Genomic DNA, 24,123 nt, shown 5'->3' with positions numbered 1-24,123 from the left:
AAGGCCAATATACTGGACCAATAAATGGCCAGTAAAAGCCCAATAAAGCATGGAATTCCATGTTAAAGCCCAATAAACCAGCTGCTGCTTATTGGAAAGAAAAACAAAATCAGTGACAGAAAGAGAAAAAATTGGTTGCTAAACGATCTTAAAGATCCCTCCAAACAAACCGCCGTCAACAGTCCCGGAAACAGCCGCGTGTTGCTGGGTGCTGGATCTAGCTGCCAGTAGATCATCACACTTGGAAAGCTTAGAAATAACAGAATGGTGTCTGGACAGATGCTCATGTTCAGCTAAGTGTTCTGCTAAGTGTATGAACACCAGAGAAGAGCACGGACAGCAGACACATAAGACTCAGCCTTCAGTGTGAAGATGTGTGTCTGCTCCTTGGAGAGTGTGAAGTAGCTGTTTTACACCATAAAATTAAGACCATGTTCTGTATTTTCTAAAGTATTAGATGGGGGTAAAAATCCTTCCTCCTCCCTTTCCCTGTGTTCAGCCACCACAGCTGCAGCCAATCCACACTCATCAGCCACAGGCTACAAAACCAGGATCTCCTCGCCAGTCTTGGTCTGCTTGGTATCAAATCTCAGCCACTTCTCCACCCTGTGCTCTTTGTTGTCTTTATGACAAAACTTTCTTGGTGCCTCTGGATCACCTCCCCGTGTCTGCTGTCTCGGCCCAGCTGCAGTCCACCACCTGAAGAAACAGTTTTCATTTCACCTACTATCCCGCTCCTCACGTGGATCACCTCCCTGTTATCGTGTCACTTCTTGCATGTATTGTGAAAAACGTCTGAGCTGTGAGACATCTCTGCATGAAGACCTCCTATTGTATGTAGCTCTTCTAAAGATGTAGCTCTGGTATAATTATAAATAAATAAGATAGAAGATCTCATATTAGATTTGACCTGTTATTAGGTTATTAAGACTTGAGCAGGAGACATCCAGCCCAGTGTTTTAGTCTGCTCTCACTGAGAAACTGACCGTGTGCATTGTCTTTATGAGGCTGGAAGTCAGATCAAAGTTTCTCTTATTTCTGCCTGAAATCTGTGGTTCTGACAGAGTTCTCACTGTTTTAAAGCTGTATTAACAGACGGCTTCAGGTTGTGAGGACGTTGCTTTCTGTCCCCTCTGCTTTTCGCTAAAAACTGCATTTTTTAATATGAATTTGTGTCCAGTTGGGACTTTCTACTCTTCAGTGACCCTGAACTGAACTGAGCTCCACACGTCGATCGCCGAGTGAAACAACAGCCGTTTCCTTTGGCTGTTAGCCGAAGTTTGCACACTCTTGAATAAAACACATGGACACAAACTGGCTGAAAACGACATTTCTAGCTGACTTTTTGATGTTTCCGTTGAGAAATGAGACACCTTGAAACAATCAGCAACATGGTGTGTGGTGGATTTATGTTCATGGTGTGCTTACTGGGTGCTGTAATGATGCAATAAAAGACTAAAGCTCACACGTCCCACGCAAGAAGCCCACATCCAGTCAATAGTCCATTTAGAAGAACATGGAATTAAAGGAGCAGCTTTGTACTTGTATCCATTCATTTTCTACTTCAGCTATTCTGGTGACTATCCCAGCATGCACTGGGCACACACAGCATCATCGGCGCTGACAGACTCATTCACACTCAGGCACCTTAAATTTTCCAGGTCATCTGACATGCATGTCCTTGGGCTGTGGGAGGAAACCCACACACACGGACCAGCTTGGGATTTTAGCCTCAGCATGAAGAGCCAGTCAAACACGGACGATTCTCAAAGAGCAAAACATCACGAAGTTATGATTTCATCGCTCACAAGCTCATACACAAAGCTATGTGCTCCGTGACGTTTTCATATCTGGATACAATCAGTAATCAGAGTCTTAAAAAAATTTTACCTTAATTCGATCCAAAGAAAATGTCCTTTTTTGTGAGATGAACAGCGTTACATGTGAGTAAGCTTACATTCACATACTTCACATAGGGCGTGTGTGTGTGTGTGTGTGTGTGTGTGTGTGTGTGTGTGTGTGTGTGTGTAAGTGGTCATATTTTACATGAGCGAGGTGGCAGGTCCAGCTTTCAGGTGTTAAGTGCTCAGTGTGACACACACACACACACACACACACTGGCTGGTTTTAAGCTGCCACACTGCTGGTTATTTATGGGTGTTTGAACTCAATTTAGCCAAACAGTAATTTAGTTTCTGCTGAGAGAGGCGCAGAGGTTAAAGAGGGAGCGAGTGATAAAACAAGAAGAGTGGGATTTTATTATTATTATTATTATTATTATTATTATTATTATTATTATTATTATTATTATTATTATTATTATTATTATGTGCACTTTTTATGATTTTATTCATTTGGCTTCATGATGTACTGGGAAATCTGTTCATGCAAAGTTTGACTGATGCAGTGCACTAAATCAAATAAACTGGATATATGGATAGAGGCGAAAACTGGAGAGGCGTTAAGGAAGAAAATGGAACAAAAGAAGAAGGAGAGCTGCTGGAGGAGTTTGATAGAGAGATTTAGATTGAGATCAAGAGGTGACAGTGGAGAGAATACGTACCGCAAGAGAAGAAAAACAAAGACGGAGACACACTGAAGGACAGAAAGAAAAAGAGGTGACGCGAAACGACTGAGGGATGAGAGAAGGCGGGCCGGGCTTACAATAACAACACTTTTGAATAAATGTACTCTCACCTCCTTCTATCAGCAGGCGCTAAGAGGAGCATTTCAGCCCGGCTGTATCCTCCTCCTCCTCCTCCTCTCAGTTCACGGCTGCTGAGGAGAATCGTTTTCCTGGGTAATGTTAATGCTCACAGCTGAGCCACAGCAGTAAGATGGATCATTAGACAGACTCGCTATGAGAATGACGTTTGTTTTATGGAGCAGGTTGGCAGCTTCGCCCACCAGGAACGGCTTAATGACATCACCAAGCTCTTCAGTTTGAAGATGCTTTCGGACTTTCCCGCCAATCCTGGTCACCTGACGTCCACCTGTTCACGTTCCCAGATGACACACCTGCCTCTCATTACCTCATCAGCCCTTCAGTGCAGATAAACAGCTCACCAGCTCTCCACCAGGTCGTCAGTGGTGTACACTTGTTCCAGTCACCTGTTCTTCAGTTTCTGTGCTTTGACCTCTTGACCTCCGGACTTGTTTGCTTGACGGCCGTCACGTCCCTCACTCTGAACCCGTTAATTTGAACAATGATTTAGTGAAGTGAATTTTCTTCCACCTGCTCTGCCTCAGTGTCTTCATTTGTGTTCTCAGACAAGAGATCACCTGAAGAAACTCAATTACCCAGAAAATCGAAGTGAGCTGTCACAGTCCTGTCCACGCTGCTGGGCTTCGGGAGCGCAACCCAGGAACACAACAGCTGTTCTGAGAGCAGTCTGTGGCACTCGTGTAATCATTATTAAATTCAGGTTTATTGTTATTGTGCTCATTCTGGCAAACCACTCTGGACATCTGTAATAAAGGAAATTATGCGCACACACAGTCCATGTTTACTGAAAGCACATTGTGTTCTCTCAACGGTCACATAACGTCTAGTAATCGTATCATTGTAGCAGCAGCTCCATCCTATCCTTTGTCTTTTCTTACATTATAGGTTTTTTTAAAAAGTTACAACATAGTAAAATTAAATAGTGCTTCTTTATTCAAGTTTTCTTTATTCAGTGAGCTACTCACAACACATTTTAAATAGTTCGAGAAATATAGAAATAAATAATAATAAAAAATATCCAACGTAAGAGAAAAACAAAACCTGTCAGACCTCCATTGTCAGATTTGCTGCATTTCCATTCTACGGTCACCTCGAATCTGAAGTCTGCCTCTGTGTGTGTGTGTGTGTGTGTGTGTGTGTGTGTGTGTGTGTGTGTGCGTGTGTGTGTGTGTGTGTGCACGCACACGCGCACCTCATGTATCTTTAGCATCTGTTTGAGTTGTTGAATTGTTGACTTTTGTGTTTTTTTGTGATGTTTGGTTGTTGATTGGTTCTTGTTTGTGTGTTTTCTGCTCTCATGTTACTGGACTTTAGTGCATCTTTTGTCAGAGTGCATCACAGCTTCTTGATAAACAGACTTCAGCAGTGGGTTGGTATATTTCAAGGCTCCATTAATTGTGACAGTGTCTGCTTTTTAGACCCCATAGCGTGTGGAGTACCCCAGGGCTCAATTTTAGGACCCGTCTTGTTTTCGTTACATATGCTTCCCTTCAGACACATCATATGCAAGTGCAACCCCGATAAGATTTAAATACCGGTTTCCTTGAATGCATCGTAGTTTTCCCGTACGCTAGCTTTTGCGGTAATTAAATTTCCGGAGCTCACCCTGAACGCATCACCTGTCGCTCTCGGTCTGTGTGGAGGTGTGCGACAGAGGAAAACAGGAGGGAAAAAGAGAGGCAGGAGAACTTCATGTTGCCGTGAAACACATTGTTCTCCGGTTAGCACATGATTAAGAGAGTTTTCCATGAGCATTGTGAGAGAGCTGCTGTCAGCGGTGAACCACGAACGATTACCTACCTCGAAGACGCAGGAGTCGGTCGTAGGAGACGCTCCGTCGGAGTGTTTTCCTGAACTTTCAGAACTATTCTGGTGAGTTAGCCTAGCTCAGTTAGCACTATCATTCGGGTTCAATAGTTGGGAAAATAAGTAAACAACCAGTCAGAATAGTTGGTAAATGTTTAATGATACCGGAGATGTTTTTTCATAATATTGAGGTGATGGGACGGTTTTCTGTTGATTGTTATGATGTGTGTTTAGCACGTTTTATTTCCTTCCGGCCTGCTAACCTAGCCGCGGCCTGCTAACCTAGCCGCGGCCTGCTAATGAGGCTGCGCGCAGCTCACATAACTGTTGCTGTTATATGTAATGTGTTTACATTCAGTGTGCTACAAAGTACTACTCATGTTTTGAGCTGCATAAATTATAATTCATATGTTTGAAGTTAGATATGTACATGTTAATTCATTTCATGTGTAAAAAAAGGGAATTATTTAATTCATGTGTATGGGTTAACTAGTGGAATTTTGTTTTCTAGTGAATTTATTTTTTATTTTAAAACCAAGGACATCAATGAAAAGGACATTTAAAAAGTGTGAAAGTCTAACGGGTCTGCATACTTGTGTGCAGACTTTTTTTTTTTTTGAGGGACGAGTCTGTCTGTGCCATGTGAGGAGCTGCTTCATCGTGATCCAGGACTTCACTGCTGTTCGTGGATGCCTTCTGTGTGTCAGGACATCGACATGTGGATGTTTGCCGGTAGGAACCAAAACAACCCACCTGAGAGCCACTTTATTCATTTTTTTTGGTACTTTTCTCCACCTGAGACTCAGGTTGTTTTTTGTTCTTGGGCCCAAGATGATGGTTGAAGGTTGATGCCCAAGATAAACAAATAACTGAAGTGACATAAGCAAACTGAAGGTTGACAACCAATCAACATTCAAAGTAAGACGGTTCAAACCAGCAAGACCAACAACTTAAGTGAATTCAAGAGTATAACTGAGGAACCGTGAAGTAGTATCACATTTCTTATTTTGTCTATAACAAAGTGCACTTTTTCCTATTTTTTGGGGGGTATTGAAATATTTTATTTTAGTTTTACATCCACTTTGGGTGTTACAGTTATTTTTTGTGGTATATTTGAGTTTATTTATTTTAGACAAAAACATTCCTTCTTCTGGTAGAGATGTTACATAACAAAAAGGTAAATGGAACTGAGCAGGAAGTTTACATAAAGAAAATCTTTCTGTTTCATAAACCTGTGGTCCTGTGGGTTGTGTGGGTTGGAGGTCTTATTTCCTCTCTTACAGAGCCTGCTACTGCCAATCTCCTTCCCAAATCTAGAAGATCAGTGAGCGTGAATCTGAGTAAATCTGTGATAATTCTGAACTGTAAGGTCCTAGGTCTAAGATATTTGATACAAACCCTAGATTTAGATGTTGTAGGGTCAGCAGTATAGATCTCTTTTATAAGAGAGAGGGACACACGTCCAGGTTACACAAACACCATGTTGCATTGTTATGCAGATGATACTCAGATATATCTCCCCATACAGCCAAGTAAAACCTTCTGAACTTAGGTGTAAACTGAGTCCAGTTCTGTTTTTATTGTCTGAAAAAGATTCAAAACCCATTGCAGTTTTTCTCTTCAGGACTGTACTGCTGCGGGAGTCAGTCACCCGACATAAAGCAGAAATCACCCAACGGACTCCAGCTATCCTCATAAAAAATTCAGCTGCAAGACTTTAATTAAGACCTGGAAATGAGAACGTATTACTACGCTTTTAGCATCTCCACTCTGGCTTTCCATTTATTTTAGGATTGATTTGAAGATTTATTAACAACTAATCAGGCGTTTCATGGCCAGACTGCAGATTATATTTTGCCTTTGCCAACCTGTGCTCATCCTGAGGTCCTCAGACAAGAACCTGCTGGCTGTTCCTCTGGATTTAAGACTGAGGGGCATCATTACTTTGCTGTCAGGGCACCTGAGCTCTGGAAGGATCTGTCTGAGAAGCTCCGGCTCACCAAAGATAGAAAGAAAATAACATCAGGGATCTCTTTTGTCAGGATCTCTTCATATGCTCAGTGCTACCAGCTGATGGAGGAATGAGTAATTATTATCGTTTCATCGAGCTAAGCAGCCGGTCATTAAAATTAACTGGGATGTTAGCAGTAGGATGTGAAGAAAGGAGGAAATATTTTGATATTTTCACACTTAGATTAAGGGATTTAGGCTAAGACAAAGTTCAGGGTTAATGATAAACTACAGCACCAGTGAACATAAGAAGTGCCTGGTGGTGCAAATCAGACGTAAAGAAACCAGCAGTCCATCGTCCGTTGTTGTTGTTGTTGTTTCAGACGTTCATTAGTTACAAACAAACATGTTCGGTGAACACACAATGAAACCGCAGCAGCTCCTTCCCTCCTTCTTTAACCTTGTAATGACGGCCCTTCATGTTTTTTACTCCCCCTGTCCTCCAACTCTGCTCCAGCCCCTTCATCCCTGCCTAAGGGTGATTAGCCCCATCTCTCCTGTTGCCTGGAAACCCGACTAATGACAATGGGCTCCTGCAGGTTCGGGTGTCCACAAGGAAAAAAGAGAAAACTGGTTATGTGTGTAAGATAGCTGTCAGGAGAAACTCATTAATTTGTCACGTATTTGAATATTGAAGTTGAACTTCAGCTGGACCACAGATTCACCTCATTGAAATATTGTATTACAGACTGACAGAAAAGTTTTAGATCATAAAAGAACAGAGCTGCCAGACCAATCCAAACGCCGTCTTTCAGCTTTGCAAACATGACCAGTGCACAGATAATCCCATTCTACCTCTAATTGACTGCAGCAGGGTGGAGAAATGGGCCCTTCAGACATAAATGAGTTCAAATCAAATCACTCTGAGTCTGGTCTGCTGCATCGCGCTGATTGAAGTTTGACAGTTTGTGGGAGAGACACTGAACCATCTCTCACTGTCTCTGTATCTCTGTCATCTGGGCCAAAAAACAAAGCGTTTTCTCTTCAATATCAGAATATGGATCTTTAGAAGTGCAACGCACAGTTTGAAGCCCAGCTGATCGGGATCCTGAGCGGTGGAGTGAAGGGGATCAGAGGAGAAGCTGGTGTAGCTTCATATCAGTATTTTGCAAGCTAAGTTTCACTGTTTTCAGCATGACACGTGTTCTACGCCTCCCGCCTCCATCACACCAACAACTAACGTTTGATGCCACAGAGAGAGAGAGAGAAATAAACAAATAACTGAAAGACAGATATAGCATGTGCCCTATGGCGGTGGCATCAGATGTAGCATCTGCCAACATTATGACATGCGGAAACATCTCCAGGTTGCAACATTTATAGCATATGTTCACAACAACAGCACTTAAAGATTAGAGTATCATGCACCTTCAGTGACGGTGGGTCGAACGTTGAATGGCACAAAGTTTGACCACCAGTTTGATCTTAAATGACTAACACATCTTATGCATACAAAAGGAACTCCTATATTTGCACAGTCCTGCTCCCGTCGTGGTCCGTTCATTCCAGCTGCGCGTCACGCCTCTTTTACACGCCGTGGATGCTGAATTCACCTGTGCGTCGTCTCTCCTCGCTCCTCTCTCCTTGAGATGCATCTTGGGAATTGAGACATCCTTCAAGATGGCGCACTGGGACTGATTTCCAGGTCACGAGAGAGAGGAGGCAAAAAATAGAGAAATGAGAAGAGCCCCTGGCCTTTTTCACAGCAGACATTGTGACTTGTCATGGCAGAAAAAGCGCAGGTGTTACTAATAACACTGATGATTTCTTCCAGACGTCCTTGGAAGACATGACAGCATGACAGTGAGTCAGCATGCACAACACCAGGACTCTGAAAATGAGGCAGCTAAAGGTGATTCAGTGATCATAATTCATGCATTGCATTATTTACACCTCACCTTCTCCTACTGTGCCATGCCTGCTGCGAAAAGGGCCTATTAGGAAATCCTGAATTTGTGCTCAAGCCTTCTCCTGACTGACCAAACGGCCAGTGCAGTCTAATCAGTCTAATAAACCGTGCAGCTGCAGGTTGGGACTGAATCCACCTGAGGACTGTTGTTGCATGCCAGCCGCAGTCTGTAATTTATTAAGGCTCGTACTTTAGGTCCAGTTCATACATATTTCCTCTTACTTTCGGTCTCCCGGCTTGCTTGTGGGATTCATAGTAATTGCTTAAATCCAGTTGGTCCTATTTGGCACTGCAGCAGAAAAACATCCTACAACTGGGAGACACGATGGTGACAGACCGGCTCAAAGGATCCTAGTGAGGGTTTTAACATAAACACTCAAATCACAGACTCCTGCTTCACATTACCTCCCGACATCAATCAGAAATGTCTCAGCCCCGGTCTCTGGTCCAGTCCTCATAAAACACACACACACACACACACACACAATGAACCAAGAAAGCAAAGGGGAAAACAATTGAGGAGCCTCTTCCTCACCTCGTAATTACCATGACCATCATCATCATCACTCCCAGCATCATTTTCTCTTCGAACGAGGCAACCAGGAGACAGAAGACAAATATAGAAACACGACAGAAAGAGATGTGAAGATAAATGGAGGGATGAACACAAGAGGACAGGAGTGGGAGAAGAAGAGAGGTAAAGTGGAGAGCAGGAGAGGACAAAGGTGGTGCAGCTGAAGCGTGACTGTAATTGATTCTGACATGTGGGTTTTCTTCCGACTGCTGCGCGCGCACACACACACACACACACACACACACACACACACACACACACACAACAAGAATATGATAATGATATGTATTGACTCAGCCTTCTCCCACATCTTAGTCATTTCTTTGTATTTTGTATTGACGACATTTAAATTGCTGCAAAATTTCTTTATATACATTTTCTGTTTTAATTCATTTTGGTTTCATATTTAAACTCCAAATTAATTCATATTAAGGATTACAACTCTTTTTTTTTCCCCTGTGGATGAAGGTAGACGTCTGGACCACATAATAACTCAAAGAAAATTCTAAATAAAGAAAGTTGGTGAATGAAGAACAACACAAGTGTTCAATCACCCACTCACACACACATTAGTACATGCAGCACACACACTTACTCTTTCCTCCCAATTACTTGAAAAACACACCTCTTCCAGCACTGAACGTTGGCATGGGACATCGATCGTGTGCCGCACAATTGTCCAAAACAAATGAAATTCTGAGGATGCAAAGCTCTTTATGTAATTCTGGCTTTTGAAAACACTTTCCAATTAATGCTGGATTAAAGATTCATCATTTTTATTATGATGAATCTTTAATTTTGATGGTTTGATGGGAAAATCTCATCATTAATCTTTCTCTGTATTTTGAATAATGTGTTGTTTTCTGTTTCTGGCTGTAAAGAAAGAATTCATGGACTTGAATCGACGCTGCTGTCTGCAAGCAGCACAAACACAGGCTCACTTTCTCATTCTGCTTATTCACTGTCTCTTTTTCCATTTTCTCATTGTTTTGCTCACATCCCTTTCTCTCCTGTCATGCATTCATGCAGCCCGGCTGCGTTTATTCCCCCTGTCTGCTCTCTCTCTTTCATTACCTCCATCACCATCCCCTAACCCGTATTTCTAATGCATCACAAGCACTCAACAGCACAGACTCCATTTACTTCGCTCTTGCTTCTCTGAATGCTTTCTGCTGTGGGTTTTTATCTAGCAGTCCGGCTACTGCGCACTAATGTTAATTACTCCCTAATTGCAGCTTTTATCTTGTTTAGACTTTTAGAACGCCCTTGTCATGTGTCAACAGTTCATCTGCTTTGCAAAAATAAACTCGATCAAGTGGAGAGTTTCTGTCTTAATCATGAGAAGACTGCATACGATCTCACGCACTATTAATAAACCTTATTTACATTTAGAGCTTCTATACCACACTTCGTATAATGAAAATATAATGACACGACACATACTTTAAATCTATTTGCAAGAATTTTTACTTCAATAAGCCTTGCAGCTTTATTCAAAGTGATATAATGATGAACTACTAGCATCTTGAGTGCAGCATAAATCCATCTATAAAATCCTAAATCTCCTCAGAGCATGTCCTGGAACCTCATCATTCAGTCCTCTCTGGAATAAAGTTTGCAAAGTGAATATCCAGTACTCTTCTATAAAGATGTTCATCAGCCTTCCCACCAGAGTCACCTGTACAGTGCCCTGGAAACTGAATGATGACATGTCATGCTCGAGTCACTGCACAGCACTGCTGTTGGGTAATCTTTCATTTCTCCTTGTGGAGCTTTTTTGATATTTCGTTTCTGAGATTAAGTCCTTTCGACAGACCGTTAACGGCGCTTCTTTCATTTCCCTCGACGTAGCTGGATCTGGTGATGGTGTGTGCAGTGTTTTCAGTAATCGAGCCCAGTCTACGGCACCTGGCTGTACTGAACGTGATGGAATATTTCTTTTGCTGTGGGGGATTTTTTTCATTTCTTGATTTCTGTGAGGCCATATGATGGGCTTCCTCCGCACACTCACACTGATTGACCCCATTCTAAAAGCCTCTGTTTCACACCTGCTGATTTCTCAGTGAAGTCTTCTGTGGTGTGATAAGTTCATCTAAAACTGTCTTCTTGGCAGACCTCGGTTTATTGGTGTGGGGTGGCATCTATTGGCAACCAGTCAGGTGTTTCAGTGTGTATCATTTCTGTCAGCCAATCAGTGTATTGATTTCATTTGAATATGTAGTCAACAGATGGATTCTCTGTGGGATTATCTATGGATTTTTCTGTAAAAGAGGCCAACAGGGAGCATGGCTGAGAGCTGCTGCTTTAGTGCACTGGATGTAATTAATGGATGAGAACAGTATTTCTATTAAAACGTATTACTGAATTGATCGAAGCAACAGGTAAACATGGAGGAAGTGCAATAAACTGTCCCTGAACTCCCTGCACAGCTTATCACGTCATTTATTTCTCTTTGCTTGAATGTTGAACCTTTCATTGTGTTCTGTCTTGTGAGTTTAACCAGCTCTTTGTATTTTGTCCCTGTCCATTGTGTGGTGGAGGTCCATCCAGTGAATCAGTCTCCAAGGAGACCGTGGTCATCTTGGCGGTAAGCTGGTGCTCATGTCTTCAAGCATCACGGAATTTAGCAGCAGCGGCATAATGATCCAAACAAGAGCAGGTTAGAAGACAGAGAGGCTCCTCATTAATACACGTTACTGATCTTAAATGGCTAAAGGCCTGTCTCAAATATAAAGCTGTTTGGATCCCTCTGCAGACGAGATAAGATGAACGTTTGGGTTGAGTGATCTTGTTTCAACACATTTACATAGTTATTTTTCTGTGCTGAGAGGAAGTGGATTTTGGTGAGACTCCAAACACTGATACTCCTGCTGGTCATGGTTTATGTAAGGATGTCCATTTTTAATACTGCGTCTGATTGTATCCATGTCCAGAAGTCTTTATTTACCTCTTTGCATCCCACTGTCCTCCCCCTCAAATCCCATCTCCGTCACTCCCATATTCTCTTCTCAGCATAGCTTTGATCCATGATTGTGTGCTGATTACAGAACCAATAATAGAAAAAACAACAACAGTGGCAGCCTTTGAAATGTTCTTACAGAATGCTTTGGAGCCGACTTTTCAGCTTGAAGTTGGACTGAAAACTGGAGTGACTTTTTTTTGACACTTGGACGTCTTGAATCTGTTTTACAGTGTGTGAAAATTCCATTAAAACCTTTGTATGAGTTGAGAGCTTTGGCAGCACACGACTTTCTTCAAAATGTGTAATGTTCAGTATTTCTGACGTGCTGGCAGTCAGTGGGCTGCTCTATTAATTCTTGCTGAACATAAAGCCATTATGGTGTGCCATGTTCTTGTGCTCTTTGCTGAGAGGCTAAGTGTGGAGAAGCAAAGTGCTCTGACCTTTAGGATTTATTCCTGCCAGCATTTCAGAGCTGGAAGACTTCGAAATGAGACTTTCATCGCTCACTTGCCTTCTTTCTTCTAAATTCATCCACTGCTTTGTCCTTTGTCAAAACCTGTGATCTTTTTACTCAACATGCAGTAATATCCTGCAATGTCATCGTTACACCGTGAAAAGACTCTTTCATTCAGAGTGCTGGCGGGTCAAAGTGCTGCTGGCTTCAAACCAAGCTAGTAATGAGGATGCAGGAGATAAACATGGGGATTAATGTGTTTGGCTGTCTGTTATCGTTTTCTCCATCTCCCCCTGTTTCCTCACATTTCCACCGACACCAGCTCACCCATGTCTGTCTCGGTCACTGCCTTTGGTCATTTGGTTTTATCTCTTTATGTTACGTCTGTCTTTTTTTACCTCCTTTCGACATTCAGGGCATCTTCTCTCTGTCCATAAATTCTAAATCAGACCTCCCCACTGCAGTGTAATTCAGCTGGGTGCTTGTCAACCAGAGGCAATGTGAGAAGAATCAACAATGAAGAGGCTTGCTGCAAAGCAATAACTCAGCTCTGGACCATCTTAAAGCCACTTCATATAAATCTGTACATTTGCTGCAAGTGGAGGAGTGAGCAGCTTGTTGATTTGATGATGTGATGCAGAGTAATGATCACTGTGCTCCGCCACAAATGCATGGCATCAACATGAATTTTCACCTTTCATCACACAAAGAGTTCACAGGTACAAACAAGGTACTCAGAAGTTCATTTTAAATTCATTTTAACAGCTCGAGGTTTCTACAACATGTTTCTCTAAATCCAGAATAATTTTGTGGCATGGTGAATAAAAGAAACCAAACCAATCTGCTGGCAGACCTGCAGGTTAGCGTGAACTCTGTCAGAGTTTGTGGAGATGTGACAGTCGTTGATTCTCGTCAGTGTTGTCCGCGTCTCAGTCGTCCTCTGTCTCTCGTGGTCCTCCCTGTCTTTTATCTGGTGCTGCGCTCTCCCGTCTCTCAGCGGGTGCTTGCTCTGAGTGTGTTTGTAAATTGGCCCTCCAGGCGCCTCGTTGCTGTCTGGTCTTAAAGCCTGTCTTTCTAAATTGGCAGTTGAGCTGCCTGAGCTGAAGCTGGGCCAAATTCAGAATGTGATACGACGAAGGACAAATGTACTACATGGCCCACAAAGTTCCCTGTTGTAGCTTATGTAGATATAAAACTACTATTTTTCAGTATTATGGCCTGGGAACACCTCAGGATCCCCCAGAAGCAGTTTTGCCAATTGACCAGTCCTGCTCCACATCTCCCCACTCAGTTGTGTTTGGGATGTTGAATGTTAGATCTCTGGTGAGTAAATGGCTTTTCTGTCTTTTGAATCACTTGGTTGTATAATAACTGGAGGACCCCTTTACGTTGTGTTTTAATCTGCAGACCCTCTGATTTTACCCCGGAACCCAGTGTTGTGTTGGTGCTATGTTGACCCCACAATGGGCCAGTTCTGACCCAGTATTGTTCAGTGTAATAATATTGACTGATAAACTTAGAATCACTGTCTTTTATACAGTATGTGTATCTGAGACTAAGAAAACAGGTTGAAAATGTATTAGAGTTAATAGATTCTGTATCCAGAAAGCCTCCCTTCTACCTGAATGTGATTTGTGTCCACCTGGAAAATACCAATCACTGTCTGACTGTCTGCCTCTCAGACACTTTGACATTTCTGCACACTGCAGCCTCGTAGCTTTGTGGGTCTTAGAGTCCCTATTGGCCTCCTAACCGAATTTTGTGCCGTCATCGTACGACATCAGGAAGGGTTGTGCTCGGCCTTTTATTTGATTTGGATCAGCGGTAGAGGAGGGAGTGATAACACAGTGGTTTTGTAAGAGCAGCAATTACATTTGGATCAATAAGGGCAATAAAACCGAATGCTTTCTAAAGCTCTGACCCTCAGCTGTGGTTTCAGAGGAGGAAAATTATATCTGCGGCATATTGCTTCACAACCATGCATTTATACTGTTGAGGTTTTAAAGCCAATATCTCGTCTTATTTTCTGTTTTTGCAGCTCTACATTTGTTTTCTGTCTCTTTCTACCCCACACAATTCTTCAAAGCTGCAAGGCTTCTCGTCTTTTCCAACTTTTGTTTGTTATTTTTTTATGATCTCACTTCCTCTTAGGCTGCTCCCTCATACAAATGTTATTACACTTTTTCATCTAGATGAAAGACTCTATCTCTTGCCCTGAGACCGAGGCATCCTTCCCATCCCCTCCACAAGAGCGAGGAGGAACTTTCCACAAGGCTGGCTCAAGAGTTTTTGGTGGCCAATGGATTAAAGTCATGTTTGTTTGTGTTGTTAATATTATAAGTAGTAGCAGTGTTAGTATTAAATACTCAAAAATTGCACATGACATTAAGAAAGTTGTCTAAGGATATGTTAGACAAATTTGGGAACCAAAAATTGCTTAAATCTGCTAAAATAATAAAATATTTTCTCAATTTCTTACAGTCACAGTTTGCGTATGTCTCCAGTTCCCAGGGGAAAAGTATTTCTCTCAAGTTTAAAATAATAAATAATTGGACTCCCATCAGTTTCCTGTGCTCTGCTCTGCGTGGTTCACCAAGGGTTAAAGTACATCCCGAGTCCTCAACACTCGCTATTTTGGAAACTAGGACGACATTCGTAGGATTGGTTTTAGAAGCCATCTTTTTCTTGTTATCTCGCTCTCAATGCAGGCCCAGGTAAAATGCACCATTATGTGAAATGCCCTTAAGGGCATTTCCACTGTAGTATAAAGACATAAAAGCAGGCTGACAGAACAAATCGATATCTGCTGAATCATTACTTTATGGTGGGTGTTTTTGGAAAATGATGCTGGTCAAAGAGAAAATTGTTTGGTGAAATATCGCAGAGCAGAGACGCAGATCTCGAGGCTTTGTGAGGCTTTTTACGGCAGCAGATGAAGTCTGAATATGTGGCTCTGCTTTTGTAGTTTGGTCACACGGTTGGGATTTCCAATTAGGATGGAGGGAAGAGAGCAAGGTGAAAAGAAGCTGTAAAAGGGGGAATAAGACAGAGGTGTCACAGGCTGCAGATAATAGACCGCCATTTTGATGTGCACTCAGTACAGGTAGATCCAGCGAACAGTGAATAAGGCCCAGCAGTGTGCTGTGATTATCCTGCAGTGTGAACAGGCTGCTGAAGGACGTCACTCAGCTTGGTGTTGGTCTGGTTAGTGATGCCTGGACGACGCTCCGAGCCTATACAATTTAACTGTGACGTGAATCTAGTAGAATTTAACCAGTAAGTCTTAAGTCAGTCAGCTGGAACAGGTCATCTGTCAATACCTTCATAACCCATATGACTGATATCTAATCTGATGTCCCGACCAGCCAGACGCCACTGCTAGTCCAAAAAACACATGACCATTACAAAAACGATTCGTATGTCGATCCCTGATGTGCATTTGGCTATAGGCAACTGAGGCCCCATTTCCATTTGAAATGACAAGGGTAAATAAGGCTCAGGTAAAATCCAGGTGTGATTAACTACGCCTTCACCTCCAGTCTGCCACATGTGAACGTCTTTGTTTGCCAGATTACAGAATCACCTCTACTCCAGACCAGCAGGGGGTGGTAATGCACCCGAGGCTCTTTGGTAACTGCTATAATTAAAGAGGTTTATGAACTCAGAGCGAGTGGCATGTTGTTGTATATTTGCTCATGTGGTTGATGAACTGCCAGCGTTTGAAAAACTTGGCACATTAAAGAACAGCAATCCAGGAAATGTTGGTCAAACTGAACATCCCAGCAGAATCAGGACGAGCCCAGAGTTTCATTTTGAACTTTACAGCACCAAACTGTTTCCCTGCTGTTGTCCTTGCCATTGGTCTGAAGCGGTCTGTCTGCCGTAGGAAATCCCTTCAGCTGAACTGTTTTTCAGTCACATCCAATCACACTCAGATTTCCAGGATCAAGGCGCTTTGATTAGCCTTTATTACCTGAAGCTCTTCAATCAAACACTGTCTTCATCCTTCATACTTGCACTTCATTTATTCAGTACTCACATTCTGGAGGACTGATGAATTATGAAGGGCGTCTAGTGCTGAGTACAGGTTTTACCTTTTATATATCGGGACCCACTTCTCTAATTTCCCAATTTCTGCTCTGCCTGTCATCCATTTCACACCGACAGAGGTGATGAGGTAAAAAATGATTCCTTTTCACTGACAGGTGAACAGAAGAGGAAAAAGCTGACATACAGATCTGTTTTTCACTCCCTGACAGGGCGCCGGCTGAAAAACACATTCATCTTTTCCTCATATTCTTCTTCCGAGTTCACTGTGACCCTCTGCTCTTTGTGCGCCTGTCAAACAATAGAAACCCAGAAAGTAATAAAATAACTCCTTCTGTTGAGTTTGTAAGGAAGTGTTTATTGGCTACAGGGAAGGAGATCTTATCAGTTGAAGAGCTGGTGCCTCTTCAACAAGTAACTCCATGTTTTGGTTTTCAGTTCCTGCAAAGTGTTTGGATGTACATGTGCAGTGAAAAGTCAGTTCATCTGCTGAGGTAAAACCTCTCTTATCTTTCTCAAGAGGTGAAGACGAAGCCACAGAACCACTTTATTCTGGTTTCATTGACAGATGAACCCGTTAATCTAATCTGTTTGACAAGCCTGAGCTACAAAGAGAAGATATGTAAACCTTTTCATGGGAACTATTTTTCACCGCTTTGACGTTTGGGAGTTTTCCAGCCTGATGCTGCTGCGTCGTGCCTGCAGTGGGTCCTGCTTTAGCTTTCACCTCTCGTGCTTTTGTAGCTTTGTTTGTCTTGATGTTGCATTTTTGGCCAGGCTGCCTTTGAAAAGACGTTTATCATCTCACTGTGTAATTTTAGGGGTTGTATTATATCTTAAATCTTTTCTCTGATTTTTAGTTCATCTTTGTTTGAAGCAAGTTAAGAAGCCAGTCGGAATAATGCCCTCCACGCCACAAATTCATTCAGTTTTATGATTTGAAAAGTCAACCAATTGTGTTAGATTAAGTAGGAGGCCAAGCAATAATGAGCAGTATCTCTCCAGTGCCAAAACACTAAATCCAAATGACCCATGACATGTGCCAAAGAGAAGATTAGAGCCATTTTTAAAGTCCCACAAAGGGATAATCAGACCAAAATAAAGGCTGTTAGAGCAAAAAAAATAGCTAAATAAAAAAAGAGAGATGTCCTCTTAGCAGACAAACACACTCACACTAGTGTGAAAAAATAAACTCGTTCAGCTATGATGGTGGAGGTAATTAGAACAAAACAGCAAACAACAAAAAGGGAAAAAACCATGACAATAAAATGCAGACGTGACAATGGGAGTCTGTCTGCACAGATTCACCTCACTGATACAAACAGCAGCCCTCGTTCGAGAGGTGACGTCGGTTTCCCCGTTAGGACTGCCGCTAAGACAGACGATGATTCAAAACCTGAAGGAGAGACATGAGGTTTATGTGTGTCTGCGCAAACAGATATGAGTTACAAGGTTTAACAGTAAACAGGATTTACAAAGAACACCACTGCAAAGAGTCACAGGCTTCAGACCGGGTTTTATCTCCTGGACCTGGTTTCAGCTGCTCAGCTTTGATGTCAGACCAGAGGTCGCCTGTCGCAGCTGCAGTTAGAAAGGAAAACTTTAACTGAATTTTGACACGTAAATCTGGGTTTCTAACCCATAGGAAGCCATCTTGACAGCTGTGCCAACCAGGGTTTACCTGCCCAGTAACGCTCGTGTGCATCCCCAGTGTTTTTGGAATCAGGGTCATACAAAGACACCCACTTCGTCCGCAGTCGTCACTGATTTGTCCTCGGTTTGTGGCAGCATTAAGCAGCTTCTTTTGTCTTCCGTGACATTCAGTTTGAAGAGAGCAGTGCAGAGCAGAGACATCAGGGGGATGCTGGGGTTATATGAAGGTACATGGTGTGCATCTTAATCACTCCGGCACCAGGACACCTGAATTCCTCTGGCTGATAAAACCTCTGGACAGGTTTTGTCCACTTGTTGCCTGCTTCACAGGGGACACTGGCACTGTGTCATGTTTAAGAAAAGCACAGGTGTAAATCATAAAATGCATGAATTTCCTTTTGCTGCTTTGGTTTCAGGGTCCTCGTCTTGTGCATGCTGGCTCATTGTCACACTGTCAGGACTTACTGCATCATTGATATTATTACACCCGTGTTTCTCTTCTATGGATAAGACGTCGTTTTTGAGTAATGTTTTGCATTGAATCCAAACTTCAGTCCTCTAATTGGAAAGTGAGGGAGCTCTCAATCAAGCAAAGTCTGTGCACTCAGACATAGTCTTGAGAAAAGCTTTCATACAGACACACAAGATGTCCTTCAGTGTCCTTATGAGATGCAGCGGGCTTTCAGCTAACCCCACTGGAAACTCATCCATGGTGTGATTAGAGCAAATGCTCCGGCAGCCCGGCGTGCTCTCATCCCAGCCACACACAGCCATCTCTGCAGAAAGCCTTTCCAACACACGCTTAATGTCAGATAACAGTCGCAGTTTGGCCACTGCTAGTTCTCGGTTGGGTTCAGGCACCGAAACTACCTGGAAAGAAAACAGAAGGTGATCTAAATATAAGAAAATGTGTCAAATGAGGATGAAAATATTAAAAATGGATTATTCTTAGTTTGCACAAGATTATGACAGTGAGGCCAACGCACACATTTAAAGTCGATACGTCAATATCATACTCACTCAGCCAATCATAATTGCCGGTGTGCAGTTAACTGAGGTTTATGTCCTTCGATCTGTGTGTGTGGTTTTGTGCGTGTGTGTGTGTGTGTGTGTGTTCAGTCAGGACACTGTCAAGAGGGAGTAATATTGGCGAGATGAGGGGCGGAGAACGCTTCTGTCCATTTGTTGCTTGTTCACTGTCCTCAAGTGCAGACTAAATTACCTGCCATTGTTTGGAAAATGGAGTCTGGCAGTGAGGTAGCGTCTGGCTCTTTTGTGGCCGGCCCTTGTCATGTTTGTGAATATAAAGTCGTGATGTGTTTTGCTGTGTTGAACTGTTTATCTGAAGTGGCCTTTTGATGTGCTTTAGATTCATACATGGTCAGGTTTAACTGAACCCCTGCATCTGAAAATATCGAGGCAGGAGCGAGCAAAGAGCACAGAAAACCTCCTCCAGCTGTGCTGCATTCAGTTTAAACCCGTGTCCAGCACGTTATTCTTTATTCAGTTATGGATCCCTGTGAGCTTCCACAAAACATTTAACACTATGTCATACTTTATGTGACGTCATCGTACACTAATATCTATTAGATCTGTGCAATACTGTACATTTTTACTGTCTAATAGCCTGAAGACAGAAGTATTTTACTATGCATGTTTTGCTCATATGCAATGTTATATCCACTGTTAAATTGAACCATTCTTCATAGGCATTTTTTCAGGTTGAGTTTTATTTCGTATGTTTTCTTTGTCTATTTGTTCTACTTGCTCTTTTTCCCAAGCATGGGATCAATAAAATCTTATCAATACAACCATAATATGCAGCAAAGCCAAGCTTAAAGATCACAAAACAAATGAAATAAGTCTCCTCATAAAACAGCAAACAACCATAAAAGAAGTTGAAACAAACACAAACCTGACATGGTCACAGATTCTACGTGAACACTGGACAGTTGGTTCGGGGTGAGGGAAGAGATTTAATACAGGACAGTACGTACCTGTGACAGGCCTCGCTTCAGTGAACCGTTTTCCAGCCGTGTTATCAGGGTCAACACAGCTGCAGCTAATAAAAATTAATGACGGGTGAGTTTTATTAATGGCTACACTTTTATAACTAAGCATTCAGTTTTATTGGCATTTTCTTGCAGCAATACTGAAGTTGAACTTTAATTAATGTTACTCGCTGCAGCTGTGTTCACCCTGCTGTGACTCATCTTTAGAAGTGAAGGTGCGATTAATCATGGAGGTCTCATTAGGACAGAGACGTATTACGGACAAATTCAAATATATTTTGACAACTGAACCAATTAGTGTGCATTTTAATACGACTCTGTAGAGCTGCAAATTCTGCTGCTTTCCTCATTCTCCAGACCACCATCTCAGCTCTTTACTGAACAGAGAATCAGCCACCAGTTTCATCTTTGTTTCAGAGAAATCCTGTTTTTCTCTGATGATCTTCCCTGATTTCAGCTCATATGCACCTTGGGACTAGCAGTCAATGCTAAGTTTTTAGTCCCTTTGGCTGTTTTTCAAAGAACCAGATATTTCCTGCCACAGCTGTTCGCCGTGTCGGCCTAACGATGATTCAACCAGCAGAGTTTCACGCTGATCCAAGCTGAAGAAGAGCTCCCGCTGTGAGTCACGTCACATCGTCTACGAGAAAGAGGACCTCAGGAACCAGTTTCCCTCGTTGCAGCTCTATTATTTAATGTGGAAATGTCTTCTTGTTAGCTTCCTTGCTTTGATGTGAAAGAATAACAGTGATGGACAAGGGAGTTACAGACTTACACAACACAAATAAAAGCTTCCTCCTGAGTCTGCTGCCTCAGTACTGCTCATTATTCCTGTGACAACGTGGATTCAGGCTGGCTAACGCTCTCAAGAAGCGGAAGCTAGCTCACTCATTCCAGTTTGCATTGCTCCCACCCTGAATCATTTCTCATGTGGCCATCGCTGTCTTACAGGAACAAGTGTCGTGACATGAGGACGACAGGTGAGCTGGGACAGAAGCAGGATTTTAATGGCAGCAAACAGATTATATAGCAAGTTAGCATGTGAGCTGCCGCTAACCTCCTCCGTTACAGGCAGCTGCAGAATTCACTGGACACTACCTGCAGATACAGTTAGCATCTAGCTGAAGAACATTTAGCAGTTAAAGAGCCACATATTTCCCTCAGGAGCTGGGCAGAGACAGAAAACAGCTCAAACAGTGTGAATATATTGTGAATATTTCAGGTGGCCAGAAACATGACTCCAAAATAATGAACTCATTAAATCAACTTCAGGGAAAAAAACACAATAAAAACTCAACAGTTTTGGTGACTTAGTGACCACTTTCAGGGCTGGTTGGGGATCTACTGTTGCTGCAGCTCTCTCATGAGCTAACAGGTACCGTGCTCGCTCAGCCAGCACCTGGATGATATGTTAACACACTGCTGTTTCCTGACTGATTGCAATCCGTGCACTCTGCTGTTGAGCAGATGTGGTGCAGCACAGCCTGCAGGACATCCTCCTCCTCTTTGCAGGTCTTGTTCCTTCAAACATCAGTGCTGCAAAATGGCAGTTTGCTATTGGATGATGTCAAAAAGCAAAACTTCAACTCTGTAGATGATCCACTGGCTGCAGCAGCTCTCTAAAATTTTGCTATTTCAAACATCCCTGAATCTTCTCTGCACCAAAAACTACACTTGACATTTTCTTTCAAGCTAATTTAAACAGCAGTTTTCCAGAGATAAAAACTGTGTGCACGGGTCACACAGCGTGAGGGGAAGGGAGGGTGTGAATACAGTTCAATGAAAGTAAGATAGAGATGGAAAAAGGCTGCGAATCACCGCTTTAAAGAGCAAAATGACAGATATAAAACTGTCATTAGTCAGCTATGATGAAAGAAATCTCATTACATAAGAAGTGCTGCCATTTCCCTGGAATAGTGCCATTTTATCAGTGAACTGACATGAGACCAGAGGGCATACAGGACGACAGTGTCGTAGCTCCCATGACAACCAGTTTCATTCTCCCTAATGATGGCTCAACATCACTTCCCGGCGGCTTCATACCGAGGACCCTTTCCCCCTGAACTCCCGCTTCAACAGGGGGGCCAATCTCCCCTGAGCGATGCTCTGTGTGTGTGTGTGTGTGTGTGTGTGTGTGTGTGTGTGTGTGTGTGTGTGTGGCTGCAGGTGACAAGTGAAAGACATTTGCTGCGCCTGTGATTTAAAAAAAAAAAAAAAAGTGTTCTTATCACCCCGAAGCCTTGTAAGCTCGCGTCTTTGCTCTGCACAAATGGTGCTGTGCTCAGTAGAAAAATGCCGAATGGCCACTGTGACTCATAAATAACTGACACTTAAACAAGACACTTAAAGGCGTAACAGAAAAGCCATCAATGTTTATGTATTTCTTCAGAACAGTGATGAGGCTGCTGCTAATGTCCACTGAAGATGGGGTGAACATGTGACCTGTTACTTTTCAAAAGCCTGTTTTTGTCCACCTTGATTTTACTGGTGCAGGGAGCTCGACTCGCTTCAGTATCTCTAAATATCCCCTTATTGCCGAGCTGTCGATGAGAGAGAAGGGGAGGTCATTAAAATGTTGGTTTACCCCCTCATTACAGTGCGCTCATAACGAGGAGCTTAACGAGCTGCAGTACCTCCAAATCAATTACAGCTGCAGAATTCAGACACCGATCAGGCCTGAAAAATTAAACATCAATCCAATATTAAATATTAGATTAAGCAATAAAGGGCTGTGCTGTGGAGAAGGTGAATGGAAAACATTAGTATCATCAGTATGAAGCTTCAATCAAGGCAAACAAAATGTGATTTTAAGTATAGTTAGTGTCTTAATGAAACAGTATTTCTACACTGAAGGTGTGGCAGACGAGTATCTGACGTTTTGAGATTTTTTTTTTCAAATATGTTTCTTTGTTTGAGTGAATTACACATCAGTGTTAAATAAATGTTCACTGGAACATGAACAAAGAGATGCTGCTGGCTCCAAACTTTACATTGACGTTTTTATTCAGTTGATACACGTTGTTATTAAAAATAAATGCACTGCAGACAGAGTGCAAATCTGATAGTGTTCGTAATCCACACACGTCATTTTCATTTTATTGTAACATAAAAATACTCTTGAATAATTCACTTTTTTTTACCACAAAGGAAATTTAAAACTCCTAATTACAAGAATCTTTGAATATGTCCCAAAAGTTTAACTAGTGCCCAGACAACCTCAACGTGACTTCACCGAAACGTCCATTCATGGTGTGTGCTTCATATTGGACCACGGCCGAATGCCAAACTGGTTCTTATTTCAGACGAATGTGAAAACAGCCTTCTCGTATCGAGCTGTGCGCACACATCATTCTGCACAGAGAACGGAACATCCAGGAAAAAGTAAGAAGAAACAGAACACATCAGTGTGCAGTGAGTCTGAGGCAGTTAACTGACAATAACAGCACATTCCACAGCCTGTGACCATTAAACGTCCTTATGGCCGAGGGGCTTAAGTACCCATGTGATGGAAACAGCCCGAGGTTCTGTACCTGCACTGTGTCCACGTCGTCCCCAGCAAACAAAAAAGCTGTGCTCAAGTCATCGTTCATTTTTATAGAGGCCACCAGCCACCAGTCAGTCACCAGAACTGAATGAACCGAAGGTCCGACTCAGTTTTGCAGCATTTTGGAAGGTCACCAGCCCAAATGAACAAAACTGAGGGTAAAAGGGTTTTTGTTCCAGAGTTGGAAGAAACTTCTTGGCCAGGGCTCATCGCAGGTAGCCCTAATTTGTGGGGATTTGTTGTATCACAGCATGTCACAGTCCTTTAGGTTCCACCCTCTTGATCTGTCTCTACAGCTTTGTGCTCGATGGATTTCCCTCAAACCCTGCAGGTCTCCTCCAGGACCGCACTTCCGCCTTGACGTCAAAGGTGGCGACTGGTGGTTCTGCGGTCCTGAAGGGCGCACAGGTGTGGGACTCGCCGCGAG

This window comes from Chaetodon auriga, chromosome 10 (assembly GCF_051107435.1).
Source record: "Chaetodon auriga isolate fChaAug3 chromosome 10, fChaAug3.hap1, whole genome shotgun sequence".
Taxonomy (NCBI): Eukaryota; Metazoa; Chordata; class Actinopteri; order Chaetodontiformes; family Chaetodontidae; genus Chaetodon; species Chaetodon auriga.
Note: the sequence above shows the minus strand (reverse complement) of the source record.